This window comes from Furipterus horrens, unplaced genomic scaffold (genome assembly GCF_987537825.1).
Source record: "Furipterus horrens unplaced genomic scaffold, mFurHor1.1.pri manual_scaffold_6, whole genome shotgun sequence".
NCBI classification, from domain to species: Eukaryota; Metazoa; Chordata; class Mammalia; order Chiroptera; family Furipteridae; genus Furipterus; species Furipterus horrens.
In genome coordinates this window covers 143502355-143526120 of record NW_028327176.1, presented here as the reverse complement: position 1 = coordinate 143526120, position 23766 = coordinate 143502355, and the positions used below count along the sequence as shown (strand labels likewise).

At 36.9% G+C, this 23766-nt stretch overlaps 1 pseudogene; it reads left to right on the top strand.

Moving 5' to 3' along the window:
- The first annotated feature begins 889 nt into the window (after window positions 1-889).
- The window catches only part of LOC150007527 (zinc finger protein ubi-d4 pseudogene), an 86478-nt pseudogene continuing 63601 nt past the window's right edge, over window positions 890-23766 (top strand).

The window sequence follows — 23766 nt, the reverse complement described above, 5'->3', positions numbered from 1 at the left end:
AGGGCAACTCAGAATTCAGCATGTTGAAATTATTTGTAAATACTTAAATAAATTATGTAACTTATCCTAAATTATCTAGTAAGCAAATTAGCAACTGTCAATGACTAGAAGGGAAAAGGAGAAAAACCTATCAAATAGCAATTTCTCATAAAGCAATTAGAAAAGCAATTAATGAGTGATGAGCCTAGGAGACTATTATGGAATTATTGGGTTGAAATGCATCCATTTAGCCATCATTTTTCTAAAGGTCAAGCAAAATTCTACAAAGTTAATTTGCTGATGGTGTTCTGCTGTAAAAAGGAAAAAGCTAAAAACAACAACAACAACAAAAAAAAAAAAAAAAACAGAAGGAGACAGATAAATGAAATTGTGTGAACTATAGTTTGAGTTTTGCCATCATCAGTATACTCCAAAAGAATTTTGAAATCTATAAAGAAACAAGGTAAAGGAATATTAATACAAGTTTAATTTCTACAGGCATGGGGCTTCCAGGCACTCAATCTTTTGTTGATAAGAAAGAAATCCAACTTAACACTCCAGCTGGACCATTAATCTGACAAAATAGAAGGCACGGGTTTTTGCCCTTAAGAGAAGATATTCATAGACTAAGCCATAGCATCACCCAATCTCATGCCTTAGATAATTAACTTTTCTCAGTGTAGTTAAGTAATATAGAAAGTCATTTCTTTACCTTACATTTCATAACCAAAGTAATAACATGAATTTGTAGCACTATCATGTAGTGAATATTCAGAATGGGGGAAACAGCAAAATGAGTTAGTTTTTGGAATACCGTAATTAAGTGGATGGTTTGACATTTTCTTATTTAGAACTTCAAATCAACCTTCCTATTGAACATCATTGTCCACATAAGCATAGCAAAACAGCAATGTGGGACCTGGATATAGGCACTGGAGACCTGGAGGCGAGCCCTTCTGCCTCTGGGCACCAGGAGCTTTCTGGGAAAACGTGGGATGAGCCAAAGCTAGATGATTCTGTGGACGTGAGATCCAGCTAGAGGCAGCCTTATGTATCTTGTATCAAGAAAAATCTCTGAAGTAGTGGGACAATGCCAGATTGTGAGAACATGTTTTATGAAAATCAAGCTGGGATATTTCAGTGAGGAATAATTTCATTTCATGTGTATTGTCTGTTCAGTCCTAAGAGAATATTAGGACCTTCATACAAGCCTCACAGCCCTACAGTGAGGCCTCAGTCAGCAATATGTTGCAAATCACAGAGAATGAGTCTGGCCTTGTTCTTGCAGGAATGCTCACCATCCTACTGTACGGTCTGGCTTGGCTTAGGGATATAGGAAATATCATAGAGGTTTACAATCCCTTATCTGAAATATACAAATATAAATTTCTCTCTTTAAAAAAGATTTTTGGTAACTTGGTTAGTAGCAAAACCTAACTTGAGTTGACCTGAGTCTGTTTATAATTTTCCTTCATCCCATATAGTACAAATATTCTACATATTTTTCTATAGAAGTATCAATGTGTTTCATTTATAGTTTCTGCTTCAGACCCTAAAGTGGGAGTTATATAACATATTGGTAACTCTAAAATCTACATTCTTACTTCCAAAATCTATGGTCCCACAGGTTTCAAATGTAATCAGTTAATATTATCACAGTTAATATTTTTTACTAAGCACTAGCTGATTTCCAGGTACCTTTCTAAGCACTCAATATGAGTTGGCTCATTTAATTCTTATTGCAGGAACTCTATGATTATGCACATTTTATAGTTGAAGAAACCAGGTAAAGGTAGATTCAGCAACTTGCACAGTTACCCGTCACACTAAGTAGAGAGCTGGGATACAAACCCAGTAGCCTGATGCCACAGCGCACACACCTACCAACTCCAGCCATCCTACATGCCTTGCTAGAAGACAGTGTGAATTAATCTGCTCCTTGAAAGAATTAACTCTATGATAAAGCCTTGCTCCACAAGGAAAGATTAAACATGTAGTCACCACCAGTCATCACCTGCCAAAATTTCCCTAGAGTGGGTGGATAAGGAAAGAGCACCTATTTTCCTATTTTCTACAAAATGTTACTGAACGAGGCATACTGTATGAGACATTGTGCCCTGGAATGAACCGATGAGATGGTCACTGCTGGCATCCACTCCTAATGACATCTGAAGAACACCAGAAATACTTCTGTGCACCTCTTCACGTCACACACGAGGCCATGGAGACACACAGGTGCAACTGGCCTTCCTCAAAAAGCAGTTGACATATTCAGAGAACACTCCCTTCTGGTAACTGGAAATTGACTTTTTAACTGAAAATTAACTTGCATTCTAAACTTTAGTTCCAACTATGTCATCACAATATTATATCTATTTTGATAAGAGGTCCCTGAGACCATCCTCTTTGGCTGAGCTTTAGGGGATTCTTAAGCAAATACCCTTTTGTAACCAGACTTGCTTTCTTGGGTTCCTGAAAGAGAGGATGCCTATGGGACTCCAATCTAAAGTTAGCTAATAGAGTTTAATCATAATACAGTAGTTTTCATTTGAATGGCAAAATTAAGTGTAAGTGTGTGACTGGTTTATAGTTAACTTTTCTAAAAGGATGAGCAGATTGTTTTTGCTTGTGGGGGAGACTTAGAGCATCTTGCTATACTTGATGTGATGGGGTACCTGGTATCTGATCTGTCCACTCTCTGAAAGATTGCAAGCCACCCTTTTGCTGGGTTCAACAGGAAAAGAACGTGAAAGCCTCTACTCTGGGGCAGCCTGCGGTTGTGCACACATCTAGGGAATCACTTCTACTCTGCTGCCTTTACAGATACCATTCCAGCTTTTTCTGGTTTATGCACTCTAATTTCACAATCTCAGTGCATCTTGTTGTACACTACTCTTTTTTTTTTTTTTTTCATTCTTCACTATACCACACTTTCTACAGTACTAGTGTGATTGTTTCCCTCTCTTTTTATTCACTTCATTATATGGTCTTTAAAGCAGCAATAATGCTCAGAGGAGAAAAGTCAGAAACCACATGCCCGACTAATATACAGACTTTATAATCCTCCTTCATATAAGAGAAATGACAGCATGTAATTTTACACTCTCAGTATTTTCATAAAGTTACTCTCCTAGGTCATGTGTGAAATTCATAGTACAATTCTTATTTTTTATAAGGCAAGTGCTGAAAAATAAGGAAGTTTGACTCATCCTAAAGGATAAGAAATTAAAGTAAGAGTGTGAAGGTATATAAATGATTTTAATAGTTTGCTCTTCTATGAAATTCAAGGATTGGTCCTTTAAAGGTATCAAACATTTAAAAATGAAAGGACATTTATTAACTAAGCTCCTATAGGTTTGCATCAGTTGTGTTTTTTCTTAGCTCTTTGTGTTTTCCATATTTGCATTTTCCTACTTGGCAGTAGGACTCAATCTTCCAAAAGGTGAAGAGGTTCTAATTCTTTGTCAATAACAGAAATATACACTCCACCATAATTGGTAGAATACTGAAACCCCAGAATCGGTAACTCATGAGGCTGTCTTAACTCCTAGAGCTGAATATAAACACTAGCCTTACCTCCAGAGTAAATATTCATGCTGCAGATAATATAAATCCACCCTCAAAATAAACAATCATCTCTGTGTAACTGAACATGTGAAAAACAGGAAGTAAATGACACAATCTAAAACAAATAAACTGTGTTTTTCTTGAATGAAAATAACATGTATGCATACTCTTCTTTAAATAGTCTAACTTCCCATCTGTGCTATGTCTAGCCACATCACTGCAGTTTTTAATGCCTGTCAAGTTACTCATTAGGTATCAGAATGTGAAGAACAACAACAAAAATACCCTGGAGAACTAATTTTTTATACTGCCCACAAGAGGATGAAACTCCTACGTTTACTATCAATTTGAGGAAAAATCAATTTCTAAAATAGTATGATGTCAGGTGATTAAATGTTAGACAAAAAATTGGCAGTCTATTTACTGTCTATCACTGTCTTGTATCTGGGGAGTATACAATCTAAGCCACAGGCTTTTCCTATGGATTTCACTTATTAAATCCCAGTCTGACATTTAAAGTAGGCAGAGAGAATATACATCTAATGAATAAAATTAAGTACTATTTAAAATTCTTAATATCAACTCCATTATAAATTTAAATATTATATATATGTACATGTATAATGGAACATTGACTAGATTTCTGCAGTTGGTTAGAATAAACTAGATTATGTTATAGTAACAATCAAATCCAAATATCAGTGATTTTAAAGAACAAATGTTTCTTTCTTGCTCATGCTACATGCTCAACAGGTGTTGATGAAGAGGGTTCTGACCCATATCGGCAAGGGCCCCCTCAAAAAAAACAGAATTAACTTCTGGGGGGCAGACCCCTTGTAGTACAGGCTTCTCCCACTAGGTGAGTGTTCTAGGAACCCATCTGCTGGGGGCAACACTCTGTAAGGTACATAATTTTCTAACCATTTTGCTGTACACCTGAAACTAGTACAGAATACTATTGAATGTAAACTGTAACTAGAAAAAATGTTTTAAAAAAAGAATAGTGTAATTACCCCCCCTAAAAAAATGTTGCATGATTTTTCATGCCTTTTCCTCTATATTGTTTATTGCAGAATTGTCAGTTAAGTTAGATGTACTACAAGATGGAAGAAAGTGGAAGACAGAGACTCTACATGAAAAACATGACAGTCTATGACAGCCACCTCCATCTACAACAGGCTTGTTTGAGTGAGAAATAAATATTTGCTATGCTAAAGCACTGAGATTTGGTCTCTTTTTAAATGCATCATAACCTAGCCTATCCAAACTAATACATACAGACCAACAGAATAAACAGGGATTGGCCTAATGAAAGGGGCAAGAAAAAGGACAAGATGTATTAAGGAAAAAAAAAGCTGGGACAAAGCCTTGGCATCAGAGATGACAGGTGCTTTTGAGAAAAAGGACAAATTTAACTTCATGGTTTAAATTGATACAAAAGAACCTAAATAGTTTCTAGGGGGAGCTCTACAAAGTGGTATATTAGACCTAAAATTCTGATATCAACTGACGAGATGTGAGGTACAAATCTGACCTATAATAACACAACCTCTAAGGAAACATTATCTCTGTAATATCTTCAATACATTAATGAAAATAAATGCCCACAATAATCATTGAAATTTCTTTAAATATAAACACTGTCACTTTGAATGCTTACTTTATTTTTGAGTTAAAGGAACTTAATCCAAAAAATACATTGTTTCAGAAGATTAAATTTTGTTTACATGTCAATTAAAATAAAATTGAGCTCCTTCTATATGATTATTTCTATATTCTCTCTGAAATGCATAAACCAAAAAAAATGAGGTAGATGGAATAGTTATTTTATCCCACATCATAAATTATTTCAAAATAACTCTAATTTACTATTAAGAAACTAAACATGTATCCCCTATATAAAAATTGCTTTAAAGTAAAAATACCTTGTTATTTTACTCTATTTTATTTTAAAATAAAATAATTTTACTCAATTTCTGATCAATATTGTTAATTGTTTACCAATTTTTTAACTTTGAACAACTGAGGATAAAAGACTTCAATCATCACAGAAACAGTTTTGTGCCGCCAAGTAATGCAGTGTAAAATTAACAACAACAAAAAATACAAATAAAAGTCTACATAAAGGTGGTATAAATGGCCAATTCCTAGAACTAATGGTTCTACAAAATAATACTTATTGAAACATACAAGCAAAAAAAGTATATTAATGTAGGTTTGCTAATAAAGTTAGTGATTTGTTTCTATACTTTTATTTTTAATAAACCCAGTCAACTGGCCTGTTATTAAAACACAACTCAAAATCTATTAAGACTACATGAAGTTTAGTTTATACAATAGTTTTCTTAGCCAGAATAGATGTAGCAACTCTTTTACTAGGAAGTGAAATCAGAATTTATCTTTGAAATAGTAATTCATATGTTTTCATTTCTATAGAGAAACTAAGTATAAAAATTGATTATGAACATTTTATTTCAGAGTAATGAAAATCTAGCATGGTCATATATTATAATACAATGTTGCTTCTATTTGACAAACTTTCTTTTTCATTTTAGGGATTTTTTTTTCTGGGGAACTTAATTTCCTATGTATATAAAACATGACATATCAACACACATACATATTAATAATTCTGAAAACTTTGAACATAGTTGAATATGTTTCCATGAAAACAATCATAAACAAAATTAAGTTTTAGAGATAACAAGACAGTGTTCTGCTTCACAGCACTGCAATATGTCACATTTAATTCCACAGTATGTACATTAAGAATATTGAGGAGATTATGTTCTACTTTACTAAGTCTGTGTGATCACTTGGTTGTCCACATTTTTTAAATGCTTATTGATTGTTTACCACCATATATATTTTCTCAGAAAGAAGTTGCAAATAAAATGTTAAATGAAACTGGATATCAGATAGATAAGAAGTTCCTGGTCCTTGACTACATTCCATGAGATTTGAGAACACTGGGCCTAAAATAACCAGTGTTTTATGGTATTTTCTTCTCTAAGTACCTTTTTTTTTTCCTGTTTTTATTTGATTATCCAGTACTTATAATATCAAACATATATTAGCTGTTCATTACCAGTTACTCCACCCTCAGTACATATTCTGTCTGGTGCTTATTGAGCTCTGTCAAACACCTCACATATTAGTTTGATATATAAAAGAAAATGCGAACACTGAAAAAGTGCTAAATGTTAAAGAAAAAATTACCTTGTATAATAGCAGTTAATTATGAAAATCCAGAAAAAGTGTGAAAAATATTGATAGTTATTTACATTTGTGTGGGATGAAAAAATAGTTTTCCATGTATAATAATAAAAAATAACTTTAATAATTTTATTATGTTAGTATTCTAAACATGATCCATACTACTAACACTTTATCAATAACATTGGACTAAAAAGAAGTCAGAAAATCTTTGGACTCCCTGTAGGCTCCCCCTGATTTTTTGAGGCAATCTATATCTTTCAGTTAATGTTTATATATATGTATACACACACACACACACACACACACACACACACACACACACATATATATATATATATATATATATATATATATATATTTCTCATACATACTGCTGTGGAGATTATCTAGATGATTTTGCATCATTAAATAAACTCAATCTCAATTCTAGCCGATTGTACTAACAAAAGAAACAAATCAAGCAAGTAATTAGAACTGTCCCATATATACTCTATGGAAACAATAATATATAAAATTACTTAAGAAAGAGTCAAATATAGAGTCCAGATAAGCAAGTTGACTGGATCCATTTCGGATCAAGAGAAGTTCAGAATTTATATAAATAATTTGAGTTTGATACTTTTTATGCATATGTACAATTGCAACTCAAGTAACAGCAGTGGTTCATAATCTTTTTTTATTTTTATGTCCCATCAATAACTCAAACAAAGAATGTGGGTTTCAGTATGATAGAAAAGAAATAACATTTTCCTTAAGAATAAGAAAGAAACTATTCGGTATTCTGGGACTTAATTAGACAATAATCTTATACCAATATAACAAAATGACTAAAATACAAGCTCTGAGATGGGGTTATAAATCTCCAACAGTCACTAGAAGTGTAACCCAAGTAAGTTTACATGAACTCTCAGTCACTTGATGTATATAAAAAAGAAAAATAATAAAATTAATTTCATGGAATGGTTTTATGGACTGAAATATAATAACATGCTGAAAACACTGTCTGACATGTAATAGCACCACCAGCCAAAAAAAAAAAAAAGGAAATTTTTAATTCCACAATGTACCAATTGCTCATTTTGGACTTGGAATTTGGAGTATCAAATGTAGAATGATGTCTCTTCTCTTATCAAAATATTGCCCATCCACTGAGGCTGATTTAAGTCCCACATGCTCCATGAATCTTTTTCCAACCTTTCTACCCTGCATAAATCTGTCTCTGTTCTTCATCTCAGCAGCACATTCTGTGTGTGCCAGTAGATCCCAAGGTGTTTTGGAAAATGTTGCAAAGGATATTACCTAGCATGCTGATAAGATTACTCTCAGTCCAGAAGCAAGGCTTACCCATTAAGAGCGTTTGAACATGGGTAAATTTCTAGAAGCATGATTCCTAAGCCACAAGCATTTATATTTTATATTTTTGCATGTTGTAGCAAATTTTTCTCCTGAAAGGCTGTAACTATACTAACTGCCTTCAATAATGTATTTTTTAATGGACACTTTTAAAATCAGCATTTCATCATGGAAAATAAGCTTTCCAATCCATTAAGACGTTCTGTGGATTAATTAGATTCAAAATCAAGATGCATTTCCTGAAGTGGGTTCCTATAGAGAATACTCAGGAACATGGTCAAAACAAGTTTGGAAAATTTCTTGTCCATGTAATTTTTACTGGCTTCTTTATTGCAGTTCATCAAAGGATCTTTAATATTCTAAAGTATACTGTAAATCTCTAAAAGAAATATATATTGCACCACATTTCCCAAATACATTTGACTATAGAATTTTTTTCCCAGAGCGTTTCAAGGAAACAATGTTTCACAGAATACTTTGGGAAATGGTGTTCAACATTCATAAATATCAGCTAACACTGCTATCTATTGCATGTGGAGATAATATTCTTTCCAAAGTGATGGGAAGCTACTTACCTTTTCTTACAACCTTTGTATTCTGCATAACTATCACAGCATAGATTGCAGGAAAGGTCTTCAATAAATCTTGGATGATTACATCTTTAACAAAAGAAAATTATGTATGCTAGGAGTTAAAACAGAATACATAAGAAAGTAATGCCCCTAAGTAAGTAGGGCCTCAAGTCATTTCCATCTTTTTAACTAATGAAAGTATTTTTTGCTTTTATCACACACAGAAGTGTCATTAAAGGCTGCAGTACATTAACAGTGACTGTTTCCTCTCTAACAAGAATTAAAACACTTACTACACTACTTTTCAAAAACTTTATTGCCAATATATTTGTCTGCCAACAAGACACACTCCAATAAACACTTGATCTTGCAGTCTTAATAATTCAATACAGTTGGGGTCTTAAAACAGTCACAGTATCTCTTTATGTGAGGAATACTTTTTTTTTTAAGTATGATTCATATCTAAAGAAGATTAGCTTTAGGTTGAAAAGGCTACAGCTTATAATAATCACATAATTGTCTGGTGGGAAACAGACACCAGGGAGTCAATTCCTAACTGTGAGAACAGTAAAAGAAAATAGTTAATATATGGCTACAGCTATTATGAATTTTAAAATATCTTTATCCTATTAATAAGATTCTTTATTAGGAATTAAATATTGCTTGAGAAACAGGCACTGAGTAAAATCACAACTCTTCACATGCAATACTTTAGATAAAGCCAATAAATGTTACTCAGTATCTGCTTAGAAGGCAACACATTTTCCATAATTAACACAACAGATTAAAATTCAAAATGTGTTTGCCCACTTGACTGTTGCCTGACTAGAGCACATCATGCTGCCTGCTTTAAAGAACAATATACTTACAATTGGAGATCTTTTTTTGGTATGCTTAAACTTCCTACATAAGTAAATGCCATATTTAGTATTGCAATAAAAGTAAATACATAATTGGCTCAAATTTTTTAAAATTTTCAACTAATTTTTTATTACTTCTCATTTCTTTTTTCTTTGTTATTCATTCTAATACAATTGTCTCAATTTTTTTCCACTTTGCCCCCCTCACCCAGCCTACCCCACAGTCAACTCCTTCTCTGATGTCCAGGTACAAGAGTCATTCATACATATTCTCTGACTAATCCCTTCTCCTTTCTTCCTCCATTTCTCCTCTCTCTCCTCCCCTCCTACAGCTCTCAGTCTGTTCCCAGTTTCCATGTCTCTGGTTCTATTTTCCTTGTTAGTTTATTTTGTTCATTAGATTGTAGTTATCAACGAGGTCATATGGTATTTGTCTTTCACTGACTGACTTATTCCACTTAGCATAAGCCTCCAGTTCCATCCATGCTTTCCCAAAAGGTAGGATATTTTCTTTTCTTTCTGCTCCTTAGTATTCCACTCTGTAAACATACCACAGTTTTTTAATCCACTCATCTACTGATGGGTACGTGGACTGTTTCCAACACTAGACTATTATAAATAGCACTGTTATCAACAGAGGAGTGCATAGGTTCTTTGATTGGTATTTCAGGATTCTTAGAGTATATTCCCATCAGAAGAATCTCTTGGTAATAAGCCAATTCCATTTTTAACTTTTGAGGAAATTACATAGATTTTTTTACAGTGGCTGCACCAGTCTGCATTCCCATCAACAGTGCACTAGGGTTCCCTTTTCTCCACATCCTCACCAGCATTTGTTGTTTGCTAATTTGTTAATGATGACCATTCTGACTGGTGTGAGGTGATATCTCATTGTGGTTTTAATTTGTATCTCTCTGATGGCTAGTGATGTTGAGCATGTTTTCATATGCCTATGGGCCCTCTGTATGTCCTCCTCAGAGAAGTGTCTGTTCAGGTCCTTTGCCCATTTTTAGTTGGGTTGACTGTCTTCCTGGTGTTGAGTCACATGAGTTCTTTATATATTTGGAGATTAAACCCTTGTCTGTGCTATCATTTGCAAATATGTTCTCCCATACAGTCAGTTCCCTTTTCATTTTGATGATGGTTTCTTTAACCATGCAGAAACTTCTTAATTTGATGTTGTCCCATTCATTTATTTTTTCTTTTATTTCCCTTGTCCGAGGAGAGATATCAACAAAAATATTGCTAGATGCAGTGTCTGAAATCTTACCACCTATATTTTCTACTAAGAGTTTTATGGTATCACAACTCACAATATTTAAGTACTTTATTCAGTTTTTAGTTTATTCTGATGTATGGTATAAGTTGGTGGTTTAGTTTCTTTTCTTTTCTTTTATTCTTTTTTTTTTTTTTGTATGTACCAGTCCAGTTCTCCCAACACTTTTTATTGACAAGATTGTTTTTACTCCACTGTATGCTCATGCACCCTTTGTTAAATAGTAACTGAACATAGAGACATACATTTATTTCTGAATTTTCTGTTCTTATGCCATATCAGACTGTTTTGATTACAGTGGCCTTGTAGTGTAGTTTTATATCAGGTATTATGATCCCTCCTACTTTGTTCTTCTTTCTCAGGATTGCTGAGGCTATTCGGGGTGTTTTTGGGTTTCATATAAACTTTTGAAATATTTGTTCTAGTTCTGTGAAATACATCATTGGAATCTTGATAGGAATTGTGTTGAATCTATAGTTTACTTTGGGTAGTATGAAGATTTTAATAATGTTAATTCCTCTAATCCATGAACATGGTATATGCTTCCATTTATTTATATCTTTCTCAATTTCTTTTATCAGTGTTCTATAGCTTTCCAAGGACAGGTCTTTTACATCCTTTGTTAAATTTATTCCTAGGTACTTTATTTTTCTTATTGCTATAGTAAATGGGATTTTTTCCCCTAGTTTTTTCTTTCTGATATTTCGTCCTTGGTGTACCAAAATGTCATTGATTTCAGAATATTGACTTTGCATCTGGATATTTTGCTGAATTCACTAATTAGGTCAAGTACATTTTTAGTGGAGGCTATAGTGTTTTCCATGTACATTATTACATCGTCTGTGAATAATGACAGTTTTACTTCCTCCTTTCCGATTTGGATGCCCTTTATTTATTTTTTCTTGTGTAATCACTATTGCCAGAACTTCCAGTAGTATGTTGAATAAGAGTAGTGAAAGTGGACATCTTTGTCTTGTTCCTGATTTCAAGGGAAACACATTCATTTTTTGTCCGTTGAGTATGTTGGCTATAGGTTTCTCATATATGGCCTTTATTATGTTGCGGTAATTCCCTCTATTCCCATTTTGCTAAGTGTTTATCATGAATGGGTTCTGGATTTTATCAAGTGCTTTTTCATCATCCATTGATATGATCATGTGACTTTTGTCTTTCATTTTGTTTATTTGATGTTATGTTTATTGATTTGGGAATGTTATATCATCCTTGCATCCTTGGATAAATCCCACTTCAAATTTTCTTTGAGTCTTACATAACAGTAAAATATAATTGATTAATCATCTACTATGAGGACCCATTTCATACACTATAGTTAAATTCTCTTGCATTTAACCACCCCTCTCAAATATGCAAACTGAGACACAAGATAAGCAACTCTCCTAGTTTCACAGTTAGCAAGTGATAAGTTCAGGTTTCAAGCTCAAGGTCCACCTGGTTTTTAAGAATGTCCTCCTCTCTCTACAACATGCTGGCTCATTTCGTAATCACACATCCTCCCACAAACTAGGTGCATTTAGTATTATGTCTTATAAAACATGCATACTCATTAAATAAAAAGTAAAAATTAAGAAGATTGTGTACCTTAATTTAAGTTATTCAATAAAAAGGTCTGGATGCAGAAAATGTATTCCAGAGAAAAGCAATTGACCATTGCTTATACAGTGACCTGAGAATTTGGTCTTTTAGTTCCATTAAAAAATTGTAGTTTGGGACATAAGACTACTAACTCTAATTACCAGAGTCAAAGCACAGAAAATTTATCTGCATGTGATTTACCAAATAGAATAAAAAGATGTGTTATCACTGAAATTACATACACATGCACAAAAGGTCTGTTCAGAAAGTATTGAAGACATGAAGAAGATACAAGAAAGACTGCACATAGGACAATGACGCCTCAGTCCCCTTCAAAGTAGGCACCTTGGGACCTCATGCAGTTCTTTCAATCTCCATCAGATGCCCTGTCATGTTTTCCTGAATCTCATTGATGGTCTGAAATCTTTTCCCTTTCAAAGATTATTTTAGTTTTGGGAAAAGCCAGAAGTCACAGGGCTGCAGGGGGGCTAAATCACCTCAGTGACTATGTTTTGCCAAGCAACTCTGCACGAGATGTGCTGCTTGGGGGGGGGGGGGTGTGCAGTGTCATGATGAAGCTGCCGATCATCAGTTGCTTATAGCTGTGGCCTTCTGAAACATCTGAATAGTTTCCATGGAAAAAATGTGCAAGCTTAATGCAAAATCTGATGCAGATTCATTGCTCTAGTCACTCAGTCATTCTGAATGTGATGGCCACACAGTACACATGCTCATTCGACGGCATCTATAGCCCCCCACTGACTAGTCCAGTGAAGCCATCACTGCTCACATGTGAACATTCCCATCACTCTCCTTGGCTTCTAGGTTACATTGATGTCATGCAAACTGTTCTTGTTATATTAACAATGGTTAGGCTTTTTCCTCACACAGCACAGATATATAAATACATGGGGTTGAGGAGGCCAACTTGTTTAACAGATGAGGACATTCAGTTTTTATATACTTGTCTTTTGCTGGGAAGGCAGCCAAATTTCTAACTGTATCTCAGAAAGTCTTTATTTTATTATAGCTATATACATGTAAATGAAGAGTGTAGAAAATATGGGTAGTCTCCTTTCACATTATTTAAAGAATAAGGGATGAGTATAGCATTAAGAAAACATTTTCTGTTCCACTTTTCTTTAGAAATTAAAAATTTCAAGATGTCTTCAAAAGTTGTCATTTCAGAATTTCAATATTTCCATAAAATTACACATAAGAGCTAACTTACTTTATTCTAAGGGAAAAAAAACATGGAAGAAGCTATCTGATCATTACATATTTCTATACTGCAATATCTTGGTATAGGTATAATTCACTATCATGATCTCATTTGTTGTAAACTACCTTTATTCTACCATCACTGCTCTCATTTTTTTATAAACAGTTGGATTGCTACACAGCTAACTCAAACAAAATATCTTTAACATGTCTCAGGGGCATTAGAGTGTTAAAAAAAAAATCCATGTTCTACTTATGAACATGATGAAGTTGCCAATCATCAGTTGCTTGTAGCTATGGCCTTCTAAATCATCTGAATCATTAAAGCCAATGTTCCAATAGAGAATTTGTAGCCTTAAGATTAAATGAATTCCTTAAAGATAATATTCTATGCAAAGACTGTATATAAGTGACGGGGTGTAAATGTAACTGAAATTTAAAAAATAGCAAAACTAGGATACAGTAATAGCATCACATATGAAAGCAACAGTTTATATTAATTATAAGCAAAATATTATGACAAACAATTTGAAGCCTGTTTTCTGAGTGTGACAAGATATTGTCAAAGCAGTTAATCATTTGAAAACAAGACTTTTAAAACATAGTAAATCTTTATAATACTTTGTATTGAAGTGAGGCTGACCATAAAGTCATTGCTGCCACACACTGATTTGCTGACTATATCAGGGCAAATGGGGGGAAAAAGTGGTTTATTTAAAAAAAAAAAAAAAAAAGACGTTAATACTATGAAAAGAATGTGGTAAAAGTGTATGTTTAGAAATATTTTCATTATGTTTTACAAGATTTTAAACCTGTTTGTTAAGAATGTATATAAGACTAATTCCTTGTGATTAGTTTAGAATAACTGACTTATTTCAATTGAGATGAAAATTTACTAACTGTATTTCAATTAAAATCCTTGGCATAATTATAGGCCAACAATTTTCTTTCTACATTTGGAACTATATAGCTTTGTGAGAACTCATTTTTCAGTTATCCTAGCCATTAAACAAATAAACCAAACTTCAGGACCAGAACTAGACTTTCAATTCCTACATTTCAAAGTATTAAGCCAATTTTTTAAAAAATCATTCATATTATATTGTATTACTTCACAGAAATATTAGCATTATTCCATTACTATGTTTTAGCTAGAACAAAATATAGCATGAGTGGAAGTAAATAAATTTCTTTTTAAAATATCAGTTATTTCATTATCTTATCCTTCTAAATTTCTACATTGTATATTTTATAAGGTACATAAGATAGGCTATGTATATATAATTCATAAATAAATAAAATGGAGGTATAGCCTTAAATATATTTTATGTACACTCGTATGTATATATTTATATTTTAAAAGTAGACATAGTAAACAAAAATGTTTTTAGAAACCATGGCTTTAGCAAAATGACATTTCTGGGCCTAACTTTATAGACTGTTTTCTTTAGCTAGTTATCTAGTCCCACTTAACTGTTCAACCAATAATTAGTGCATATCCCACTCTGTGTTCTAGGTATTCAAAATATCAAGTTACACTACTAATCCAATCACTGGTAAGAGGTAGCTCCATAAAAAAGTGCCGTACATTTTCTGAAGTAATAATCTTTAACCAATATACATAAAAAAAAAAAAATAAGATTAAGTATCTCAAAAGTTTCTCACCATATAACTATGATTAAAACAGTCTTCCATTTTCAATTTCCATTTTGCTATTTCCGTAACTCAGAAATATTAAAACAATAATTTAATTTTATATTTGTCTTTCTAATAGTAAATTTTAATTATTAGAAAATTTATATATTTTATAACCATAGAGTCTAAAATGCTTAACACATTGATCTATGTGCTGTACATATAAATTTTAAACATTAAATAATCTTCACATTAATACTTCTCTCCATAATTTTATTTGTGCCACTTAGAATAATCTGACTACAATGTTTTACTGAATTGGAAGGGATCTTTAAGATCATCACCCAACAGCTTCACTCAGCAAATAAGGGATTAGGGACCAAGACCATTGCTAAAGGTCAAGAAGGCAGGTCATGTAAATCTTTATCCAGTATTTTCCCCATTAAACTGCAAGAATGCAGGAGATCCACATGCAAATTAAATTGTAATGATCTCTTATTGGGACAGAAAATTTCCAATGATAAATTCTTAAGGTACTCTTTTTGTTGTAAGATAAGCAGTATTCTCAGTCCCATAAGATATTTACCTTGTGGCAGAGCAACTTCCCTAACCTCCAGGTAAATGGATGTTTATAAAATGTCCTACAAGTTTCCTGTAATGTTTCCACTTAGTGTTAATAGCTGATTTGATAAGGTCTCTGTGATTTACATTATAAAGCAGAATATCTCATCTTTTGCTTGATCATTTTATTCTATTTTTATGAATCCTACTCTACTAAATATTTTTGTTATTTTCTACACACATACACAAGTTCACAGATTATGAATTATTTGATAATATCTAAATGTCATTTTCTCCAGACCAAAGTAAGTAATTTACAGAAGATAACATATAATTAAAGATGCAGACTGTGAAACCCAAAGGAATCATTTAAGCCAGCATAGCGATTACACAGCTAATCACATTTCCTTTACAAAAGGATGAAATTTAATATAATTTTGGAAATTCAACAAAGTTGTGCTCAAAATAGAAAAAATAGCTCCAATATTGTGTTTTCTAAAACTTAATGGTGAATCTAGTCTCTTCTAGGTCCTACAAAATAGGTTCAGAGAGCAAAGGTTTAAGCTGTTCCTCAGGATATGTAGCTGTTGCTGTTTTGGGTAAGTTCTGAATAATTGCAGAAACACTTCCTTTTACTGAAATCATAGTTTGCCTTTCATCAGTGTTCCTTGAAAATGTTTAGACTTGCTCTCTAAAGTACTTAGGATTAAGAATTTCAGGTATCCTTACATCTCTGAAATTGAATATGCTGCTAAAAAAGCAAACAATCGTTATAAACTAAGTTGTACTATATCCAATTCAAATTATAAACTATTATTTGACTCGTAAAAATAAAGATGTTTCTGAGCACTAAATTCATTTTAAATATTTTTACCTCTCACCACCCCCCTAGAAAAGCCAAACAGTTTGTAGGGATATTTTTTTGACAGAATCAAAACCTTCCAATTAGTTGTTTACAAAATTTAGAATTACTGAATTCTAATTACTAGGACATGGGTATTGATTTTATTTAAGGAATTATAAACCTACTTCAATGTCATTAAAATAAGTTTATTTAAATTTCTTTTAAAATTGAGATAGTCATTTATTTAAAGAGAATTAATGTATACTTCTAAATTGATAAAAATATGACAAAATTTAGCCAGTTAATTATAATTAACTAAATATATATTTGAAAGAGGTTTGCATGCACTTCTAAAGAAGCAGTGAAACATTACAAATTTAAAATACTTTGTGAAGGTTTAGGTGTTTTTTGTTTTGTTTTTGTTTTGTTTTCTTGGAAACAGGACTGAACAGAACAGAGGGAGGGGAGAGAGAGACTGACGTGCACACAGTAGTGACATTTCTATAGTCAACTCCAATGATTCATACTAAGAAAGCAAAGCAATAGAGCAGAAAGCACCAAACTGCAAACAATCCAAATACTATTTGGAATGCATGTGTTGCTTTCTATTTGATTATAAATACCCTTGATACTTTGGGATTTACAGGCAGGACTTCAAACAAAAGAACCAAGCCAAGGTTATTATCTAATTCAGAAACAGATGGAAAGCTTCCCAGATTCTTCATCCTCTATCTGGATCATTTCCTTTCTGTGCCTATTCCATCCCAGGATGCAGAGACAAGGTAGTGTGAGCTTCTCTATAATTTCTTTCTAACCTTTCAGTTCAAGGCAAGAAGATAACAATACATTTTTGTTAAAAAGATATTTACTGGTAGCTGAATTAAGAAAGAAGTCTTCAAACACCCTTGACTTTCAGCTTTTAATGGGTAATTCATTTATAAATTCAGTCACTCAGCACATCCAGGTCTAGGAAACTAATAAATTCAGTGTTTTTAAAAATTCAGTTTTTATTCACTGAAACCATATCTTTAAGTGACCTTAATTCCTATCTGGCATTATGGGGGATATAAACAAATAACAGCCACCATAGTCAGTCTGGGTAAGCACTTTGTATACATAATAAAATTTAGTATCTCCCAGCTTTGTCTGGGAGATATTAGCAACTCCATTGTACATATGAAGAAATTGAGGCTTAGAGAAAATAAATAATTTACATAAATTCACATAGACAGAAAATGTCAGAGATGAAATTCAAACCAAGTCTCTCAAAAACTTGATGCTCTTTTCAACATACCAAACTGATTCTTAGAGAAGGTAAAGGACTTGTTAAATTAAAATAAATTATAATGTTATCCAGGTCAAGGGTCTCTGGTATAAACATATCTTTGGCATAAGCTATACCACAGTTACTTCATTAAACTGATACACTAGCCTTCATATCTTAATATATTAAAAAGAAAAAAATCATAAGGATGAGCTTTATACAAACTTATGTAATGATCAAAGCAAAGAGAGAGTTGACAAAATAAACAGTTTCATATCTTTTCTGTTTAAGCTGTTATATAAGACTTTTCTTAAAGGAACTAAATAGAACAAAGAGCAGAATAGCAGTCAATAGGGGGGAGGGGAGAGGAAGAGAAGGGGGATAAGTAAGGGAAAGGTTTAGCCAAAGAACCCATATAAATGACTCATGGACATGGACAACGGGGAGGGATATGATTGCGGGAGAGGGGGTGGGTTGGGTGGGAGAGAGAAATTAGGGGAAAAGGGGACAGCTGTAACTGAAAAACCAAAATTAAAAAAAAAAAAAAGACTTTTCTTTATTCACATTTTTGGAATATTAAAGGATAGATTAGTTTCAAGTATTCCTTTCACTGAAATTTGCTTAACTCTTTGTGTTTTCAGAATTTGTACTAATTAGAATGATAGGAAGAGTTGCACATTGCTCACTTTAAATAAAAAACTAGAAATGATTAAGCTTAGTTATGAAGGCAGGTTGAAAGCTGTGATAGGTTGAAATCTAGGCCTCTTGTGACAGTTAGCCAAATTGTGGGTTGCCTCCCACATCTCCTTGTGCATCACTCTGTTCTAGAGGGTAACCCCTGTGTGGCCCTGCATGAGTTTGTTTTCCTCCTCCCCTGGGCTGTGAGTATTCGTGACCACTGCTACCATACCTGTATAGTACTGTATGTCAATTTAGATTGTATAGAGTAAATCTATGATTCATGTAGCATGCTGAAGTAAATTTTATACTTTGACTCCTTGAGAGTATAGAAAATACCTGTAGTGGTCTTTCTCCCCAGTTCCTGGCACCGAGCTCCGAAAACCCTTGTAATTTCTTCAGTGATAATGTTACCAAGTGAAAGGAGGTTCTTTCACGTGGCACCTTCGTGTAAAACCCAACAATTAGTGTTGAGAAAAACAGGTCTTTATCTATAATATTCCAACTTGGGGAGGGCAGTGAGCACTTTAGCTCAGAGCTCTGTTTTCCCACGGGACCCAGCACTTCCCTTGCTCCCCAAAACGCTAGAAGCCAAAAACATGCCCAGAAGTTCCCCATCCCTTATCTGTCAGCTGTCTCCTTCAGGATCTGGAGTACAATGTTATCAGCCTCCATATAACAGTCCAGGAAAACATGTGCTGTGTTACACTGGATCACACATGGTTCTCTCCTTTTTCCTTTCAAAGCCGCATGGTTTTCTCTTTTCCCTTTCAAAACTGCATGGATCTCTTTTTCTTCTAAAACCACATGGTGCTCTCTCTACAAAATGGCTGCCACCTTATTTTTAAATCTCTGAACTGTGGCCTTTGATGCAGGGGGTGTGGTAACAGGTTCTGACCATTCGCAGAACCTTGCGCAGGCCCCGTATGCTCTTTCCTCACCATTCTATGGTCACCTCCCATCTCCTTGGGGCCTTGGAAGAACCAGATCCATTTGCATAACTAAAACACTGGCTATGAGCCATAGATGTGCAAAGGCTTGAGAGCTGTCCCCTTCCCCCCATCCCCCAACCACAGGCTTTGGGGAATTTTGGGGACCCCACTCTGTAACAATAACAGTGCTAAAAGCATCATTTGTTCTAATATTTGGTCATTGACTCTAGTTTCTGACAGAGTTCCTGAATCCCTTGGAATTTCCTGGGTGATAGAAACGTCTTTGTTCTAATGAGTTGACTTTTGGTGGGTCCTGGATGGGGCCTAGTCACCAGAAAGACCAAGCCATGAGTAGAAGCTTAGAATTTTCAACTCCATCCCCATTCTCCAGAGAGAGGAGAGCTCAGTAGCCACATGTCGTTCATGGCTACTGTGGTGGAGAGTGGAGTTCTAGACCTTTTGGGGAGAGCATTTTCATACATATGTATGTATCTACTGAGTGGATCTGAGTAGGGCCACCTGGTAGTGCGTGGGTTCTTGACTTTGTGCAGGAAAAATTTCAAAATACGAGTCCAAGTACTTTTTAGGGGACTATCGGGGTATATTTCCCCCTGGCTGGTTTGGCTCAGTGGATTGAGCGTCGGCCTGCGAGCTAAGTGTCGCTGGTTCGATCTTCCAGTCAGGGCACATCAGAGAAGGAAAACTCTGATTCCAAAAAACCTCCGCTGCCTTGCGGCATACCTCTTCAGGGGAAAGGCTAAGGAGAAGGGAAACTCTGACTCCAAACCTCCGCTGCCTTGCGGCATACCTCCTCAGGGGAAAGGCTAAGGGAGTAAACCCTGACAGAAAATCCGGAGCCGGAGTCCCTAAGGCGGTTTGACGTTGTAGTCAACACCGGCAACTCCTGCGGCGCACCTGAAGCCAAGCTGTATTGACTCTGTCTTTCCCCTTGGATCCTTCAGCTGCGAAGAGAGGGGGGGTCTGCTGCATGGGCAACAGCTGGCCCTCCATATCACCCTGCCCAGGCTTTGTAGCTTCACTGGAGAGGACACTCCAGCGTCATCGCAAGATGTCAACTTAACACAGGAGGAGACAGTTACCGGTTATAAGCTCATCCGATTGGCGAAGGAAACAAGTGCCAGGGGTCTCCTCTGACGGTGGGAGAGGTCATCGCACCTCACTGGACAGCTACCGCCCGCCTCAAGCTGGGCAGCCCCCAGCCAATTAGGTGCCGTCTCGCCATGGCTCACCTGCCCCACTGGGTGCGTGGGGATCAGAGAGGCGTCTCTTGAAAAGTGAGCCATAAAACACTCGCAACAGGCAATTCCAAGCAAACAACAAGAAAGAAGCCTCCAGCTCTTTGCCTCGCTAGCTGGAACATCAGGACCATGTGTCCCGGACTTACTGCAGACCTTCCGTGGATCAATGGTGCCAGGAAAACCGCCGTCATCGACAGGGAACTGGCACGACTAAACATCGACATTGCGGCTCTACAGGAGACCCGGTTGGCCGACAACGGAACTATCAGAGAAACCAACTACACCTTCTACTGGCAAGGGAAGTCTCCGGACCAACCAAGACAGCACGGTGTTGGGTTCGCTGTGAAGAACACGCTTGTTAACTCCATAGAGCCACCCACAGGAGGCACAGAGAGATTACTTACCCTCCAATTGTCAACAACTTTCGGCCCAGTCAGCATTCTTAGCACTTATGCCCCAACCCTCTGCGCCACCACTGAAGAGAAAGAACAGTTCTACCATGCACTGGACGAAGCGTTATCCAAGATCCCCAGAAGTAACGCTCTTTATCTCCTTGGAGACTTCAATGCAAGAGTAGGAGCCGACCACATGGCCTGGCCCACCTGCCTCGGAAACTTTGGGAGAGGAAAAATCAATGAGAATGGTCAGCGACTGCTTGAGCTTTTGTGTCACCACGGCCTGTGCGTGACAAACACATTCTTCAAGTGCAAAGAGATCCACCAGGTGTCATGGAGGCACCCCCGCTCCCACCACTGGCACCAGCTTGACCTCGTCATCACCAGAAGAACGGATATTGGCAGCACCCTCCTCACCCGCAGCTACCACAGTGCAGACTGCGACACAGACCATGCCCTCGTGGTAAGCAATGTGCGCATAATGCCGAAGAGATTGCACCACTCCAAGATGAAGGGTCGCCCACGCATCAACACCAGTTGTGCCAGCAACCCAGTTAAGACCCAGCAATTCATCAACAGGATGGAAGATGCACTCGGCAAGGGAATGGCGGCAGACGACATTATCGAATCCAATTGGTCACGTCTCCGCGACGCCATATACAACTCCACCATTATTGCTTACGGGAAGAAAGAGCGGAAGAACGCTGACTGATACGAGGCTCACTGGGAAGAAATGGAACCCGTGATCGAGGCTAAGAGGAAGGCCCTACTGGCTTACAAGGCCACGCCCACTCCCAGTACACTTCAAGCTCTACGGGCTGCCAAGAACAAAGTCCAGAAGACCGCCCGCCACTGTGCCAACACCTATTGGCTAAACCTGTGCAGAACCATCCAGGAAGCCGCCGATATAGGCAACGCACGAGGAATGTATGAGGGTATCAAGAAGGCAACAGGCCCAATCCCTTCCAAGATCGCCCCCCTTAAGTCCAAGACAGGTGAGGTCATCACTGACCAGGAACAGCAAATGCGGCGGTGGACCGAGCACTACCTCGAGCTGTACGCGACGAGGAACACCGTAACAGACACTGCTCTTAACGCCATCCCAGACCTACCAGTCATGGAGGAGCTAGACACCCCACCTACTGCGGCAGAGCTCGGCAAAGCCATCGACCGCCTCGCTTGCGGGAAAACACCAGGAAGCGATGGAATCCCTCCAGAAATCCTAAAGAGTGGGAAACCAGTCCTGCTACAGCCGCTCCACCATCTACTCTGTCTCTGCTGGAAGGAGGGTTACATCCCCTAGGAGATGAGAGACGCCAACATTATCACCATGTACAAGAACAAAGGAGACCGCAGTGACTGCAACAACTACCGGGGCATCTCTCTCCTCAGCGTTGTCAGCAAAGTATTCGCCCGGGTCGCTCTTGCCCGCCTGCAGACCCTTGCTTCCCGTGTCTACCCAGAGTCCCAGTGTGGCTTCAGAGCTGGCCGATCAACAGTGGACATGATCTTCTCCCTACGCCAGCTGCAGGAGAAGTGTCACGAGCAGCATAAACCACTCTACCTCGCCTTTATCGACCTCACAAAGGCATTTGATCTGGTCAGTCGAAGCGGACTCTTCAGCTTGCTACGGAAGATTGGCTGTCCACCACATCTGCTTGCTGTGGTCATGTCCTTTCACGACAACATGCACAGCACGGTGTCCTACAACGGCGCAACCTCTGAGGCCTTCCCAGTCAGCAGCGGAGTAAAGCAGGGCTGCGTCCTCGCGCCTACGCTGTTCGGAATCTTCTTCTCCATGCTCCTCCAATACGCCTTTAAGGACTGCAGCGAGGGTGTCTTCATTCACACCAGATCCGATGGCAAGCTCTACAACCTGGCCCGTCTACGAGCAAAGACCAAAGTCAAAGAGGTGCTCATCCGTGAGATGCTCTTCGCCGACGACGCAGCCTTGACATCACACTCCGAAGAGGGACTCCAGCAGCTAGTCACTTGCCTTTCCCACGCATGCAAGGAGTTCGGACTAGCCATCAGCCTGACGAAGACAAACGTTATGGCTCAAGGCACGGGGACTCCCCCATGCATCACCATCGACGGATACACCCTGGAGGTTGTCAACGACTTCACTTACCTCGGGTCCACCATCTCGAGCTCTCTGTCAGTTGACTTGGAGGTCAACTGGAGAATCGCCAGGGCAGCCACAGTTATGGCCAAACTGAACTGGCGAGTGTGGAACAATTCCAGCCTCACTGAGAAAACCAGACTGCGCATCTACCAAGCCTGCGTACTCAGCACTCTCCTCTATGGCAGTGAGACGTGGACCACCTACGCAAGGCACGAAAGGAAACTCAACAGCTTCCACATGAGGTGCCTGCGATGAGTCCTGCATGTCGCCTGGCAGGATAAGGTTCCCAACACCGAGGTGCTGAAGTGAGCCAACATGAGCAGTTTGCATGCAGTTCTTAGTGAGAGACGCCTCAGGTGGCTCGGCCATGTCAAAAGAATGGATGCAGGCCGTATTCCCAAAGACCTCCTCTACGGCGAGCTAGCAGAAGGCA